General features: G+C 40.1%; 1 pseudogene; it reads left to right on the top strand.

The window, feature by feature from the left end:
- LOC136439577 (vasoactive intestinal polypeptide receptor 1-like) overlaps positions 1 to 17,074 on the top strand; it is a 96,667-nt pseudogene that overhangs the window by 59,361 nt on the left and 20,232 nt on the right.

Below are 17,074 nucleotides of genomic sequence, written 5' to 3'. Positions count from 1 at the left end.
CCTCTTTAATTATGCAAATTAGATACTGGTTTGCATAAAAAGTATCTTATCTTGTACATCATCACTCAAGCTATCTACTTACCAAAAATCATTACCATCCATCAAGCCCTTCTTGAGTTATTCCCTTTCAAAGTCAGACGCAAAACCTGCTCCTGCAGTTCCAAAAAAGCCGCTAGGGGGCCCAAACCAATGCCACTTACTCTCTGTCCAAAGATCTATCTACCACTCAAAAATCAGTTCCATAGCATGTCCAGAACACGAGATATCAAAACAGGAAGTTCCGCTGCAGTACCGTAAGAAGCCGCTAGGTGGCCCAAAATCTGATCGTTTTTAGGTCTCATGCATAGTTCATATCAATTGATATTTCTCTCTTCCTGAGTTACATATGTCACATGTTTCAGAGTCCTTTGATGGAATTTGGCGGATGTATAAACTTTCCTTATTAATTATGCAAATTAGATACTGATTTGCATAAAAAGTATTTTATCTTGTACATCATCACTCAAGCTATCTACTTACCAAAAATCATTACCATCCATCAAGCCCTTCTTGAGTTATTCCCTTTCAAAGTCAGACGCAAAACCTGCTCCTGCAGTTCCAAAATAGCCGCTAGGGGGCCCAAACCCATGCCACTTACTCTCTGTCCAAAGATCTATCTACCACTCAAAAATCAGTTCCATAGCATGTCCAGAGCACGAGATATCAAAACAGGAAGTTCCGCTGCAGTACCGTAAGAAGCCGCTAGGTGGCCCAAATCTGATCGTTTTTAGGTCTCATCATAAGCTACCAACATACCAAATACCAAGACAATCCATCAAGGCATTCTCGAGTTAAGCTGGTCCACTACACACAAACCTACCCACAAACGCTACCCTCTGCATAACCTTCTCAGCGAAGGTAATAATGATAACTAAACGAGATCATAAAAAAAGGAATCAAAGTTGACAACAAAAAACTGCTTTTCTGACACCTAGCCACACACAAAACCTACAAGTCACACCGAAAACAAATACTAAAAAGGTAATGTTCAACACAAATGTAATGGGACGTAGTATTGCAGGAAAACAGATGTCCACTTATCGTTATAACGCTCTGGTTATGGTGATCTCATAAGACCGGCTATACGTGCACATGTACATGAACGCCAGGCTTGGACTTGTGTGGCGTCATACATCATGCGTGAAAACAACCCTCAGATATACCATTGGATAAACCTCAAAATAACTACAATACGGCAACAAAAAGCTGTTTCAGATTACAGGACATATTGCATTTCAGTATTCAAAATCGTCTTTAATTGATTTTTTCGAGAATTAACTCCTGTAATGAAGTAAGGGATATAGGGGTCTCAAGTGACGTGAACGAGAAAATTTCGTTCAACAATCAGATAAAGCCACAAAGCCACGGCACCATTTATTACTGTATAGTGCTGTTCTAACCATGCCTTATCTATAAACATCTTTTCTTTTGCGTTACCTTTTTGCAATTCATCTAGAAACTACAATAGCCAAAAATAGCTTCTCACTGTCAAATTGGATGAAGTTCATGCAGATGCAGACGTTTTAAGATCTTGAATGTGTGTGTGTGTGTGTGTGTGTGTGTGCGTGTGTGTGTGTGTGTCTGTGTGTGTGTGTGTGTGTGTGTGTGTGTGTGTGTGTGTGTGTGTGTGTATGTATGTATGTATGTATGTGATATAGTGCGGCAATATATAGCAAAGCGAACTCCGACAAAACACCCGTGTTTGTCGGAAGGGATATACTGTGTAATGTATTTGTCTTAAAAGAGATATTGCGGTAGAAAATCCATTTACGGTACTAAATGAGATGATCTTTGAACACATAAAAAGACAAGGTCACCTCAAGGTTGCTAGAAGTGCATGATCGCAAATTTGGCTTTCTGCCATATTCAATGTTGATGGCCTTTATGGTTGCAAAAATATCACGACAAGACAACGAGTTTTAGGATTGGTTAAATAAGCAGCTTGACCACGCACCGACCGTAGTAAGGGCACTATCATCAAGATGAAATAGAACGACGTGTAATTTATTACTTCTATGAACGTGAAAAGAGAATAGTCTCTCCATCTTATTCCACAGGAAAAGAAAACTAATTCTACTTATATATTTGGCAATTGGTTGCTCTAAAAGAGACAGAAAAAATAACTAAATTTATATCTCTGATGAATAAGACTATATAGTGCCAATGCATTGACTTCAGGCAGGCTGTAACTCATACAGACCCTTCATGATGTCAGGTGTAAGATTAATGAAATGATGGAATCATAATTTCAAAAACTGTCACGAAACACGAAAGCCAGCAATGATGTATTCGAATGATTGATTTTCTGAATGAATCAGAAATAGCTTAAAGTTTTCAAAAGTTTTATCTGCCTTACATCATTTATCGCTCTGTTAGTATTTCATACTTTTTTTTTTACTCCAGATGGATAAAACATCTACGGAGATCGACCAAAAGACACTGGCAACACTGATCAAAGAACAGACATTTTCATGTCTAAAAAGAATGAATGAAACGGTGCGTCCAAACAGTAAGTGACGCTTTCTTTAGTCTGCAGAGTATTAAAATCTACAGTAAAAAAAACATGTTTCATAAACTCGTGGTATTAAACATACAATGTATTTTGTTTGTACTTTCATTTTCACGTTCAGATTCATAAAAAAATCTACGACTGCCATTACCATACCGCATGTACGTTTAGCCAAAAAGGCATTTGCGATAAATGTTTTCCGAAACCTTTTAGTGTATGGAATTCTTCAAAGTATTAGACACGGATACCCAGGTGTTTCGAGAAACAAAGTTAATAAAGGGAAAACAAGAGGACAGCTGCTCTTAGAATTATTTGAGAGTTTCGGTCCAATATGCTCTCTAGTCACAGGATACTCGGTTCCTGTTGGCCCGATGCTGCACCTGGCCAAGTCGTGATGTTGCCCTGCCCTGAGCACATTGCCTTCTTCAACCATTCTAGTAAGCGTCACGGCTGAACCTCACTCCCTTCTACATTGATATTGCGTTTATATTATTCACACTTTCTCTTTGAACTAATAGTCTTTATATTTCAATGTAGCTTGGATATTAAGAAGCTGTAGAGATATTACATAGCCATTTTCTCCTCAGCAAATGATCATAATCAGTTTTTCTAATGAATGCGAATATATCAGAATTAACGAGGTTGGTCTGATAACAGGAACTGTCCAACGCACCTGTGGGAACGAGACTTGGAACAGGAACCCTCTTAACCTTACCGAAGACTATCCGAGTAGGTGCTACATCCACAAGGAGTCCGACATGGTATTGATACATTACTATTTCTTCATATTGAATCATTGTTTAATCCTTTTAACGTTCCTAAAATATTTTTTTTTAACTAGATGACTAGGAGGCCATTCTGTTTCATTTTACCTTGTTTATGGTATGTTATTAATCGTGATAAGCCCACCCTCCTTTATCAGCGCTGAAACCCACTCGGCAAACCCTCCCGGTCTCAGCCCTGATCTTTTGAACGGATATTTTGGCTTCTGGGGGCGTCACTGACAGTTGCTTATAAACAATTAATGAGGTAGCCTTATTTTCCACAAACAGTCGTTAGTTGCCCATGAGTAGTTAATAAGATAGCCTTATTTGGCACAAAAATTCGTTATCTTGCTCTGAACTCAAACTAGCGATGTAAGACGTAAGCTTATTAGTTGATAGCTTCCCAGCGTCCTTTGCGGCTTTGCCCAAGATGAGCTTTAGCAAACCCTCTCATTGGCTGAAGGCTGTTGGGTAATGACGTCACCAAAAGCGTGTCCACAGGCTGAAAAGGGCAGGGCCGCTATGGGAGGTAACGATCATAACGGGTCTGCTGGGAGGATGGATATGTCATATATCAGAACATGACATGTATTTGTCATCAATTAGCCAAACTTTCCTACTTTGAAAGTTTGTCAAGTTTTCATTATATTCCCCAGACGGACCTATACACGGTGCAGATTATCTACACAGTCGGATACTCCCTGTCTCTGGCGTCCCTCACAGTCGCTGTGGGGATCATTGTTAGATTCAGGTAAGTGACTAAAGAAAATACTGCCACCGATCTTGGCAAGTAGCTTCCATGTAAACATATCCATGTACAAGATCAGGTGCATAATCATTGATAGCTTCACAGTTCCGGGAAAGAAGTTGGTGATATGTCAAATGAAGAAAGTGAGGAAAGATGCAGATGTGACCAGAAGGGACAGGTTAATCAATTAAACGAAGTGATGTTATGAGACTTTTCTAATGTCCCCTTCTATAATCCTTTATATCATCGTCTGGATACACATATTTCACCACAAGTCAAACTTAAAGAACCATGTCACAAAGAAGAACTTTATTGCGCGATTATTGTAGCAGGTACGAAGTATGGCAACATTAGTAAACATAGAACAAGACATAAGAGTGGCATAAAACTATTCACTACAACAAAATAACTATCTAAGGTTTTACATGATTCAAGTTGTGCTATCAATATTTTTTCTAATAACAAACAATCTTTTCTACATTTGCCTATTTTAACAATGTATGAGCTGCTGCATTTAAAGATATGGTTAAATCTATCCGTGGCATTGGGTGTCTTAAAATCTGAAGTACTTGTATTGATAAAGGTGAATGACGTAGGGCATCATATTTTCAATTCGATTTGGGCAGAATGGACAAAACATTTGGTCAGGAGGTACATTAAAGTACCTACCTATTTCTATATTCAATCTATTGCTATTGATTCTTAACTGCGATATCGCTTTACGGATTTTAACATTATTCACATCATGAAGATATTTTTCTTGTACATAATGATTTTTGGATTTGAGAAGGGACAGTTTTGAATTATTGCTGACAACTAAACCACTCTTGTATATGTGCATCCTGTAGTCTGCAGTTGAGTTGGTGTTCAATAAGTCTACTTCATAACATTTAGAATTCATCCATATATATCCAAGGCCGTGATAGTTGAGAATATCCTTTACATGATTAATCCAGTCATGGTCATTAGAAAATACAACATTCTATCCTTCGTGAAGCAGAGAGTCCTCAGGTAAGTTTACCAAACGGTGCCAATATTTGATGAGCTGAATTTTTGCAGACAATATGATGGGAAAAGTTCACAATTCTCCCTGTACACCGTCGTTGGAGGGGTTTAAATGTCCTCCTAGCAGAAATCGTAAGTCAATGATGTCAAATTCAGGTATATCCAACGAACTACTGATAGCCATCATAGAGTGAGCTTAGACGTTAATTTTAGAAACATGTCTTTGTCTGATCTTCTCTCAATATCAATGATGTAAGAATTAGTTAAATCGGAGGGGTACTCTCTCGAGTTACAGCTGGTAAGTTTTCATTCAATTGACGTTTTCAAAGTAATAAGGAAAACATGTATCTGGGAGTATATATATAGAAATGTTTTTCGATACAATAAGTTTCACTGTTTAGGAGTAATGATCAACATATGTTAGTTCGGATCCATACAAAAGGATAGGTTTAACAAATTTGTTAAAACATTTTTACCTAATTTTATTGGAATATTTTCCGATGATAAAAGTGATTTCAATTTGAATACAACTGTGCAGGCAATCAGCCAGTATTTTGCAATCAGAGACACTCTGGATCCAGAATTTCCCTAACTTTCTTTCGTGGAATGATTATGTTTTGGGGTATTGTTAAATTTTGCATGCAAGAATATGTTTAATCAACCATTCTATCAAAGTCCGTGTGTTGGATCTGTACGTATTGTTGGCAAATACAAACATATTCTGGGTCGGAACATGTCGAATATTGTGGAACGTCCGCATGTTGGATCTGTCTGTATCTGGGGCAAATACAAGATATCTCAGACGGAACTATGGCAAAGATTCAGGTGTAGAATCTGCATCATCAAAAATCTTCTTTTTTTTCCGATTCTGTCGGATCCGGGGTTACGGATCACCGTGTCCGAAGTTTCGGTTATGTTACGGATTCATGCACGTATCTGTAAAGAGACAATTTCGTGCCGTGTACGGCCCAGTATCCATCGAGAATCCTTATTTTCTGATTCTTTCGTATCTGAAGTTCCGGATGTCTTTTTTCCCATTTCAGATATGTGACGGATTCGTTGTCGGATCCGCCTGTAAAATACATAAAAAGCTCTGTACATATCTGTTAAGCGATGCCATTTCGTGCAGTGTAAGATTTGATAGCAAGAAGTAACTAAATATAATCTGATCAGACAACTGCAATACTTTCGCCAAGCTCCATAGATGTTCGGATATAGATTTTCTTAACAAATTGTTAAGACAGGTAATGTTCCTTGTCTGTGATTCTCGTTACTTTAAAAAGACGTGCAAGGAATTTTTAGATTCTTAAGGGAATGTACCAGCTAGAAACACTGAGTAGCCCCATGACGTCTTATGATGACAAGGTAGTCAAGCGAAATGTTTATTTTTTTGCATAGGCAGTGAAAGTTTTAGAACATTCTATGTAGGGTAATTTTACAGGTAGGAAAGGATATGTATATTTCTTGATACACACTTTCATTTTTCGTTTCAGCCGCAAACAGCCAGCCCGGGCAATAGCATTATAACCCAAATATGACTGACCCCGCCCCCCCCCACACACACACACAAACACACGAGAAGGCAATGTCGTAAGTTATAATTACCTTCGCCGAGAAGGCTATGCATAGGGTAGCGTTTGTTTGTATGTATGTATGTATGTATGTATGTTTGTAACGACTAGCATAACTCGAGAATGCTTGGATGGATTGTCTTGATATTTGGTAGGTGGACAGGTCTTGATGAGACTTGGAAATAATTAGATGTTGGGTCCCCTAGGGGCTTGTTACGGTACTGCAGTGGAACTTCCTGTTTTGATATCTCGTGTTCTGGACAAGCTATGGAACTGATTTTTGAGTGGTAAGTAGCTCTTTGGACAGAGAGTAAGTGGTATAGGTTTTGGCCCCCTAGCGGCCTTTGGAACTGCAGGAGCAGGTTTTGGTTCAGAATTTGAAAGGGAATAGCTCAAGAAGCTAGATAATTTGCATAATTAATGAGGAAAGTTTATACGGCCGCCAAATTCCATGGTAGGACACTCAAACAATGACATATGTAACAAAGAGAAATATTAATAGATATCAACTATGCAAATGAGGACCTCATTTGCATAATCAATGAGAAAATACTTAAACTCAAGATGGGATTGATGGATGGTCATGAATTTTGGTATGTAGATAGCTGACGTGATACTTTGTATGATGGGACAATAATTATGCAAATCAGATTCATATTTGCATAATCAATGAGATAATTGAAAAAAACCTGCCGTGTTCCATGATATGACTATTGAAATATGTGACATTTGTAACTGAGGAAGAGAGGGATGTTGATTGATAGAAAATATGCAATTGTAGGCCTTATCTGCATACTTAATAAGTAACTACATTAATACCATACAGGTAAATGATGGCAATTTCATAGTTGTGGCATTTGGAAGGTATGTGAAGGTGAATATAGTTTAATCAAATTATACTGATAAGGACCTCATTTGCATAATTTATGATGTTAGCATAACCCTCTTTGTTGAGCTTTGGGTCTGTCATTTTGGTGAAGACGATCAAGTAGTATGATTTATAATTGATGAGAGACACTCCTAATACGTCAGTCATAAAGGTTAAAATCATTTGGCGAAGATATGAGGTCGTGGAACCCTAGATGGAGAAGCTATAATTACCAAATCCAAAACATTCTGGTCGTACATAAAAGGCCTTAGGGAACTCTAGATGGATAGTACAAAACAAACTACATCCACCTGCACCTGTGTGCCTTCTTCATCTCTTGCTTCCTTCACTGGAAACTCCACTGTATCCGGAACTACATCCACCTGCACCTGTTCGTGTCCTTCATCTCTTGCTCCCTTCACAGGAAACTCCACTGTATCCGGAACTACATCCACCTGCACCTGTTCGTGTCCTTCATCTCTTGCTCCCTTCACAGGAAACTCCACTGTATCCGGAACTACATCCACCTGCACCTGTTCGTGTCCTTCATCTCTTGCTCCCTTCACAGTTAACTCCACTGTATCCGGAACTACATCCACCTGCACCTGTTCGTGTCCTTCATCTCTTGCTCCCTTCACAGTAAACTCCACTGTATCCGGAACTACATTCACCTGCACCTGTTCGTGTCCTTCATCTCTTGCTCCCTTAAGAGGAAACTCCACTGTATCCGGAACTACATCCACCTGCACCTGTTCGTGTCCTTCATCTCTTGCTCCCTTCAGGGTAAACACCACTGTATCCGGAACTACATTCACCTGCACCTGTTCGTGTCCTTCATCTCTTGCTCCCTTCACAGTAAACTCCACTGTATCCGGAACTACATTCACCTGCACCTGTTCGTGTCCTTCATCTCTTGTTCCCTTCACAGTAAACTCCACTGTATCCGGAACTACATTCACCTGCACCTGTTCGTGTCCTTCATCTCTTGCTCCCTTCACAGTTAACTCCACTGTATCCGGAACTACATCCACCTGCACCTGTTCGTGTCCTTCATCTCTTGCTCCCTTCACAGGAAACTCCACTGTATCCGGAACTACATCAACCTGCACCTGTTCGTGTCCTTCATCTCTTGCTCCCTTCACAGTAAACTCCACTGTATCCGGAACTACATCCACCTGCACCTGTTCGTGTCCTTCATCTCTTGCTCCCTTCACAGTAAACTCCACTGTATCCGGAACTACATTCACCTGCACCTGTTCGTGTCCTTCATCTCTTGCTCCCTTCACAGTAAACTCCACTGTATCCGGAACTACATCCACCTGCACCTGTTCGTGTCCTTCATCTCTTGCTCCCTTCACAGTAAACTCCACTGTATCCGGAACTACATCCACCTGCACCTGTTCGTGTCCTTCATCTCTTGCTCCCTTCACAGTAAACTCCACTGTATCCGGAACTACATCCACCTGCACCTGTTCGTGTCCTTCATCTCTTGCTCCCTTCACAGTAAACTCCACTGTATCCGGAACTACATCCACCTGCACCTGTTCGTGTCCTTCATCTCTTGCTCCCTTCACAGTAAACTCCACTGTATCCGGAACTACATCCACCTGCACCTGTTCGTGTCCTTCATCTCTTGCTCCCTTCACAGTAAACTCCACTGTATCCGGAACTACATCCACCTGCACCTGTTCGTGTCCTTCATCTCTTGCTCCCTTCACAGTAAACTCCACTGTATCCGGAACTACATTCACCTGCACCTGTTCGTGTCCTTCATCTCTTGCTCCCTTCACAGTAAACTCCACTGTATCCGGAACTACATTCACCTGCACCTGTTCGTGTCCTTCATCTCTTGCTCCCTTCACAGTAAACTCCACTGTATCCGGAACTACATCCACCTGCACCTGTTCGTGTCCTTCATCTTTTGCTCCCTTCACAGTAAACTCCACTGTATCCGGAACTACATCCACCTGCACCTGTTCGTGTCCTTCATCTCTTGCTCCCTTCACAGTAAACTCCACTGTATCCGGAACTACATCCACCTGCACCTGTTCGTGTCCTTCATCTCTTGCTCCCTTCACAGTTAACTCCACTGTATCCGGAACTACATCCACCTGCACCTGTTCGTGTCCTTCATCTCTTGCTCCCTTCACAGTAAACTCCACTGTATCCGGAACTACATTCACCTGCACCTGTTCGTGTCCTTCATCTCTTGCTCCCTTCACAGTAAACTCCACTGTATTCGGAACTACATCCACCTGCACCTGTTCGTGTCCTTCATCTCTTGCTCCCTTCACAGGAAACTCCACTCTATCCGGAACTACATCCACCTGCACCTGTTCGTATCCTTCATCTCTTGCTCCCTTCACAGTAAACTCCACTGTATCCGGAACTACATCCACCTGCACCTGTTCGTGTCCTTCATCTCTTGCTCCCTTCACAGGAAACTCCACTGTATCCGGAACTACATCCACCTGCACCTGTTCGTGTCCTTCATCTCTTGCTCCCTTCACAGGAAACTCCACTGTATCCGGAACTACATCCACCTGCACCTGTTCGTATCCTTCATCTCTTGCTCCCTTAACAGTAAACTCCACTGTATCCGGAACTACATCCACATGCACCTGTTCGTATCCTTCATCTCTTGCTCCCTTCACAGGAAACTCCACTGTATCCGGAACTACATCCACCTGCACCTGTTCGTGTCCTTCATCTCTTGCTCTCTTCACAGGAAACTCCACTGTATCCGGAACTACATCCACCTGCACCTGTTCGTGTCCTTCATGCTCCGTGCGGTTTTTATCTTCATCAAAGACGCCGTCCTGTTCGGGGGGATCGGACAACCGACGTACAATGATTTCGAGAACAAGGTGATTTTGCATTAATAAAAACTACTACGAAATGAGTAGCGAGACAGTTTGAAGTCAATGTAAACGTCAAAACCCATTGTACAACATATAGACACCTACTACGCGTTGCCTCATTAACCGTTTGAACTGGTAGTAGTTTTCATTTATCTTACCGTTCTGCCCGAAACAGGTCAAAGCCTTCTGTAGACAGTTGCATCTTTTGCCTTAACCCTATCCAGACTGGGCTTTTTGGGTATTTCTGGGACGGAGGGGGGGCTGATTCGGCCCCCCCCTCATAATTTCCGAACGGTATGATGTATCATCACCAAATTTTCAGGGAGTGATATTCACGTCAAGTTTTATAATTCCTGTAATTTTGGTGACGTAATGACGTAATTATGACGTCATCGATGTGATTTTATTGGTTAAATAGGGAATTCCCGTAATATCTAAAGGAATTAAACAAAACGGTTTGTATTATTGATTTTTAGGTATGCAAAGGCATACAACGTCAATGGTAAGTACGTTGACGTCAAAATGACGTCATAAAATTGCGTCATGTGTTGTTAGCGATCCCTTGGGATCCGCCATCTTGGATCGGCCATTTTGAAATTTTTAAAAATCCTTTTTTTTCCACTTTTGACCCCAAAGGACACTGAAAATAGACTAAAAACGTTAATTTAAATGTTTCTGATGTAGAAAATGCCAGGCATTGACGATTTTAAGGGCGAAAAAGCCTGCTGATACCTGAAATAGTGATATAGTCCGCCATCTTGGATATTGGCTGATTATGTCATCAAATTAGCATAAATTATGAATATTAAATCAGGAAAATTACATCTTATTACATGTAATGTTATACATGACTGTAGGAAAACTAGTGTAGTTGTGCAAGAAAACCCGAGAAATATCATTGTTTTCAGAAAATTAATGATTTTTGCATAAAATGCCAGTCAGAAACCCGTTGCCATGGCAACATGAAAAAATGATAAACTTAAATCGTTATAATAAAATTGTTGCCAACAAAATTTTAGGAAAAGTCACCAAGTTTGGTTGTCTTAGCATACATCGTTCGGCAGAAATACGATGTCAAAGTTGGCGCGGGCACTTTTAGCCCCCCCCCCCGTCTGGATAGGGTTAAGATATATTTTTTTTGTATCTATAATCAACATTTAAACAAAGAAACGTAACAATAGGTAATTCTTACGATGCTAAGTATTGCTTTTCAGATTTGGTGTAAGATCGTTGTGACCCTGTACAACTACTTTATCGCTGCCAACTACTTCTGGCTGCTGGTGGAGGGACTCTTCCTGCACTCCCTCATCGCCGTCGGCTACTTCTCCGAACGGAAGTACTTCCAGTGGTACATGGTAATGGGATGGGGTAAGTACATCCGGTGGACATGGTACTGAGATTGGGCACGTATAATCGTGGGACATATACCGGGATGGTACACGTACATTCAGTGGACATGGTACTGTGACAATATTGGTACTTTCGGTGGTACATGGTACTATGTTGGGCCAGGCATTTCCAGTGGGGTAAGTCCCTGGGGAACATGCAGACAGGAAACATGCTGGTCTTCTTGATTTTCAGATGAAAACCTTCACCATGGGATTGCCTAAAACCAGGCTGACACTTGTCAAGTTTCATGTCGCTACTGTAGAGAGGTATGTTGTTGATCAGTTATCTGATCTGGCGACACTGAACAAGTCTCGTCCAAAATGAAGTGGAAATAGAATTAGACCTCTGAGAAGGAGCAACATAAAACGTTGGTATGAGACTGTTTTTTTTATGAAAATATATTTTGCCACGCGCTTAAAAGAAAATGCCCAGAGAGAGACAAACATGGTATTGTCAATCCAAAGATCATCAGTTGGGATTCAATGTTGTCTGATATTCATCTTATAGGACTCTGTCTTAAACACAAAAGGACATTTCTTGTGCAGACACTGGGACGAGTGCGAGAAGTAGATCCAGTCCGACTTAAAATTAATAGTACATTGCGGGGTTTTTTTTAACTGACAAAAGGCAAAGGAACAAAAGTCAACTAATGATGTATTTGTTCATATTAGAAGTCAGCAGAACTCATGTGGCAGAATTTCGTCACCAAACGGAAAAAAAGTTCGGCAATATCATACCTCCGTGAGATATTTGAATGTTTAGTAAGATTTTTGTTTCATCACATCGGCAATGGGGATGCGGTTAGCAGAATCTAGTATCATTGATAGCCTTACTATCAAAATTACATATATAGTATTTGGGAAAGTTCTACTTTTTGTGGGGATTCCATTTTAACAATTTACGAAAAGGACTTCCACAGTTACATAATCTATGCTTGGTGAAATTCACCTTTAACTAAATCTCACATTTCACAGGTGTCTAAGAAACATCATTTTTCAATAAGATATCATGAAACTTTTGAATAGATTATGCAAATTGTTTTGCCCTTATCTTCACATTTACTTTCTGCCAATAATCCGTCTGTCAGAAATTGAACACATTACATCGGCTCAACGACTTCATACCTTCGCCTAATGATCTTAACCTTTATGCCTAATGCACCATGAGTGTTCCCCATTGATTATTAAACAAAAGTCATAAACATCATTAGTTGATTATCCTCTCCGTCCAAATAACAGAAGTTTTGATTATGCAAATACGAGTCTGATTTGGCTAATCCTGATTTGATACCAAACAGCACTAAAAACATTCACAAAACCAGAGGAGAGTGTTCTGGTTCTGGCTCTGTGCATTTGCGGAATATTTTTAAAAATTTGGTTCATTTTGTATTTTCCTTTTCCTATCCTTTGGTCTTTTGTATAGCTTTAAGCTATCTACATACGAAAAAACATGATGCTTCTTTAACCCCATCTTTGGCTAAAGAATTTTCTCATCAATTATGCAAATCAGGTCTTTATTTGAATAATTCATATCTGGAAATATTTCTCTCTTCCTAAGTAGGGGACTGTCACACTTGTGCGTATATCCTGTCCGTGTGATTTTGTCATACGCAGGCGTACGCACAATACGCACCTAATGCTTATATCTGGGCAGAGAGGAAACAAAAAAGACCCAAATAGTGTAAAAAACTTTTAATCATTAAAATACGACACAACTGCAATGTCCCTATTACACACACATAAAAGCCTTGCTTGTCGTCACTTGTGGTGACGTCTTCCAATAACAGTTTACGTAACTACACCCAGCACAAAAAGTTTGAAAACTTAACTTTAGTCGATCGTATCTGTTGTTTTTTTACCAATTTCAATGCATTACATATTGTTCGAAAGCTTGTGTAATTTCCTTTCCTATGATACACAACTCATTATAATTGCAATCTCATTAGGTGAGCACCAGGCCTGCTTACGCGAGTGGGTTGTAGAAAAAAAAAGAGCCCACATTTTCCTGCTCGTGTCAAACACTCAGCGCAGCGCCGAACCCATTTGTGGTGGTGTTGTCCACATCGGGAATGGAAAGGTGAGTGGATGAATGTTATGTTCACAGCTACAGATAAGAGAAGGTTTATTTCGACTGTTGGATGGGTAAATAAAAGTGTGGGGCAGCAAGGAGAACCCTATGCTGACTGTTGCACAGATAGACTGACTGTTTATTTGCTTGTTGGAGTCAGTGTCATAGTGTGGGGCAGTACAACGTTAACTGCCAGAGGGAAAACCAGGCTAATCATCTTAAGCAGCTTCGATGTGTCAAGATATGGAGACACCTTGCTCCATCCAGCAGTCACATTTCCTAGATCCTTACCTCTGCAATATGAGACTGGGTGCCATTCTACAAGACGTAGTGCACGTCCATACAGAATGAGAGCCATTTCAAACCACCTCCAGTATGCAGGAATACAGAGGATAGAATGGCCCTCCTGCAGCCCAGAGCTCAACACAATTGAACACAGTCTCAGACTCTCTGATCAGCTTGGGCGAGCTGTGCATGCAAAAATAATCAACAGGACAACACTGGTCGACCTGCGACGACTCCTTGTGGAAGAATAGCCAGGGACCGCGTTACAAAACTGGAAACAACTATAAGGAGGATGTGCCGGGCTGTGGTGACAGTGCATGGCTTGTGTACTCAATATCAAGCCATCTTCATCATAACTTAGGCTCATTTACACATTTTTGTGTCTAATTTGGATGAAGACTAACCTTGGCTTTCATATAAATGTGTTTTGTTGATTCAAGTATCATATTACCCTCGTACACAAGTCACATGCTACCAGCAGAAGAAAATAAAACTGAATTGAGCGTATGACATTAGTAGGGTAATCAGGGTGATCCGCTCGCGTTGGCAGGTCTGGTGCTCGTTCCATCAATTTACAATGATAATAAGTTTGGTATCATGGGAAAGAAAATCACACAAGCTTTTCAATGATACATAAACCATTGAAATTGGTCAAGAGATATTATCGACCAAAGTTAAGTTTCCAAACTTTTTGTGCTGAGTGTATACATACAAATATATACATAGGGCAAGGGTATATAATGTCATAGAGTGTCATAGATATGCAAAAAGTATTTCTTGTCGTCAGGTGTAGAGGTGTCTTCCCATACAGTTTAACCCTATCTAGACCTGGCTAAAAATGCCCACCGCAACTTCGACATCCTATACCTCCTGAACGATGTGTGCCAGGACTACCAAACTTGGTGACTTTTCCTAGAATTTTGTTGGCAACAATTGTAAAGCACTAGTATATGTTTATTATTTTTGGTGTTTGCCATGGTAACGGGTTTCTGACAGGCATATTCTTAAAAATTCACTAATTTCAGTTTAAATCCGACCGTATGGGGTCTGTTTGGACCCCAGGCGTGTTTTAATGTGTGCCATATCAACATTTTTCGTCGGAGAAAAAAATCCGTCTATGAGTTTGTTTATATCTTATAACTCCAGAGAAATTTTTACCGGGATTGGCCGATTTTTGCGGAAGTTATACTCTAAAGTGTGCGTGTTGTCCGCTGGGGTCCAAACGGACCCCAGATGATTTCGCATTGTTTACTACGTAATTTGAAAGAAATTCCTCATAAAATCCAAACGGTATAATATATCCTCACAAAATTTGCAGCGAGTGATGTTCACGTAAAGTTTCATAATTTCTGTAAATTTAGTGACGTTATGACGTAATATGACGTAATTATGACGTCATCGATGTGATTTTATAGGGTAAATAGGAAAGTCCCGTAATATCGAAAGGTATTAAACAAAATAGAGTGTATTATTGATTTTAAGGTATGCCAAGGCATACGACGTCAATGGCGATTATGTTGACGTCAAAATGACGTCATAGAATGACGTCATGTGTTGTTAGCGATCCCTGGGATCCGCCATCTTGGATCGGCCATTTTTAATTTTTTAGATACATTTTTTTTCCATTTATGACCGAAAATCACAAAAGAAAGAGACTGGAAACATTAATCTGAATGTTTTGGGTTAAGAAAATACCTGGTAGTGACGAATTTGAAGGCAAAAAGCCTGTTTATACCTAAAATGATCATCTTGTCCGCCATCTTGGATTTTGAGCGATTGCGTCATCAAATTAGCATAAATTAGGAATAATAAATCATGAAAGTTACATCTAATTACATATGATGTTATACATGTTGGAAAACTAGTGTGGTTGAGCAAGAAAACCTGAGATATAACATTGTTCTTAAAGAATTAGTGACTTTTTGTAAAAAAAATGCCTGTCAGAAACCCGTTGCCATGGCAACAAGAAAAATGATAAACTTCAACTGTTATCATGGAATTGTTGCCAACTTAATTTTAGGAGAAGTCACCAAGTTTGGTAGTTCTGGCATACGTCGTTTGGCAGTTATACGATGCCAAAGTTGGCGCGGGCACTTTTAGCCTCCCCCCAGTCTAGATAGGATTAAAGGAAATGTGGGTTCTTCTCATTTTCTGCATAAATTATGATAATGAGCATTGATCATCAACACCAAAACTTGTCAAAATGTTGTCCATGGATTGTTGAAACATGATATGCACAATAACTACAATAAGATCCACCAGAAATATATTTAGGGGGCAATGCAAAATGGGGTCCGTTTTGACCCCATACGGCCAGATTCGTCGCAAAAATGTGTCGGTCGGATGAGTTAAACAATGATATTTGAAGGCTTTCTTGCTCTGTCATATTTTCTTTCCTACATATTAAGATCTAATGTGACTCTAATGATTGAATATTCATAAATTATGCTCATTTGATGACGTCATCGGTTAAAATCCAAGATCTCGGACAACACCATTTTTCTAGGTATATTTTATTTATTTATTTATTTGTATCAGGCCCATGGCCCATAAAAACATACACAGAACAAAGATTTACAAAGCTACAAAGCTACACTTACAAAGACTTTACATAATGTCGCCAGAATGTGCTATGCCTATGGCAAAAGCCGTCCGAGTGTACAAGCACTCTAATTATATCATTGTCAGACGACAGCAGGCGTGTTACAAATGAGTAGGTGACCTTGCGACGCCTTGCGTCAAACATGTCGGTCCGGTTATTCACAAACAACCAACTAGTGCTAGTATGCCTGCCGACGGAAAAGAGCATTTTCATTGCGCTGTGGTAAGCCACTCGTAGCTTGGAGATCGCACTCACGCTGTAATTACTCCAGATTTGGGCACAATACATCGGGGAGCAATACGCTGAGAACAACTCACTTTTTACCGCCGCTGAGCAGTAACGAAACCGCCGGAGGAGTGAGTTTGC

The sequence above is a fragment of the Branchiostoma lanceolatum genome, chromosome 8 (assembly GCF_035083965.1).
Source record: "Branchiostoma lanceolatum isolate klBraLanc5 chromosome 8, klBraLanc5.hap2, whole genome shotgun sequence".
Lineage (NCBI taxonomy): Eukaryota > Metazoa > Chordata > Leptocardii > Amphioxiformes > Branchiostomatidae > Branchiostoma > Branchiostoma lanceolatum.
The sequence above is the reverse complement of the archived record's forward strand: the minus strand, read 5'-3'. Positions and strand labels throughout refer to the sequence as shown.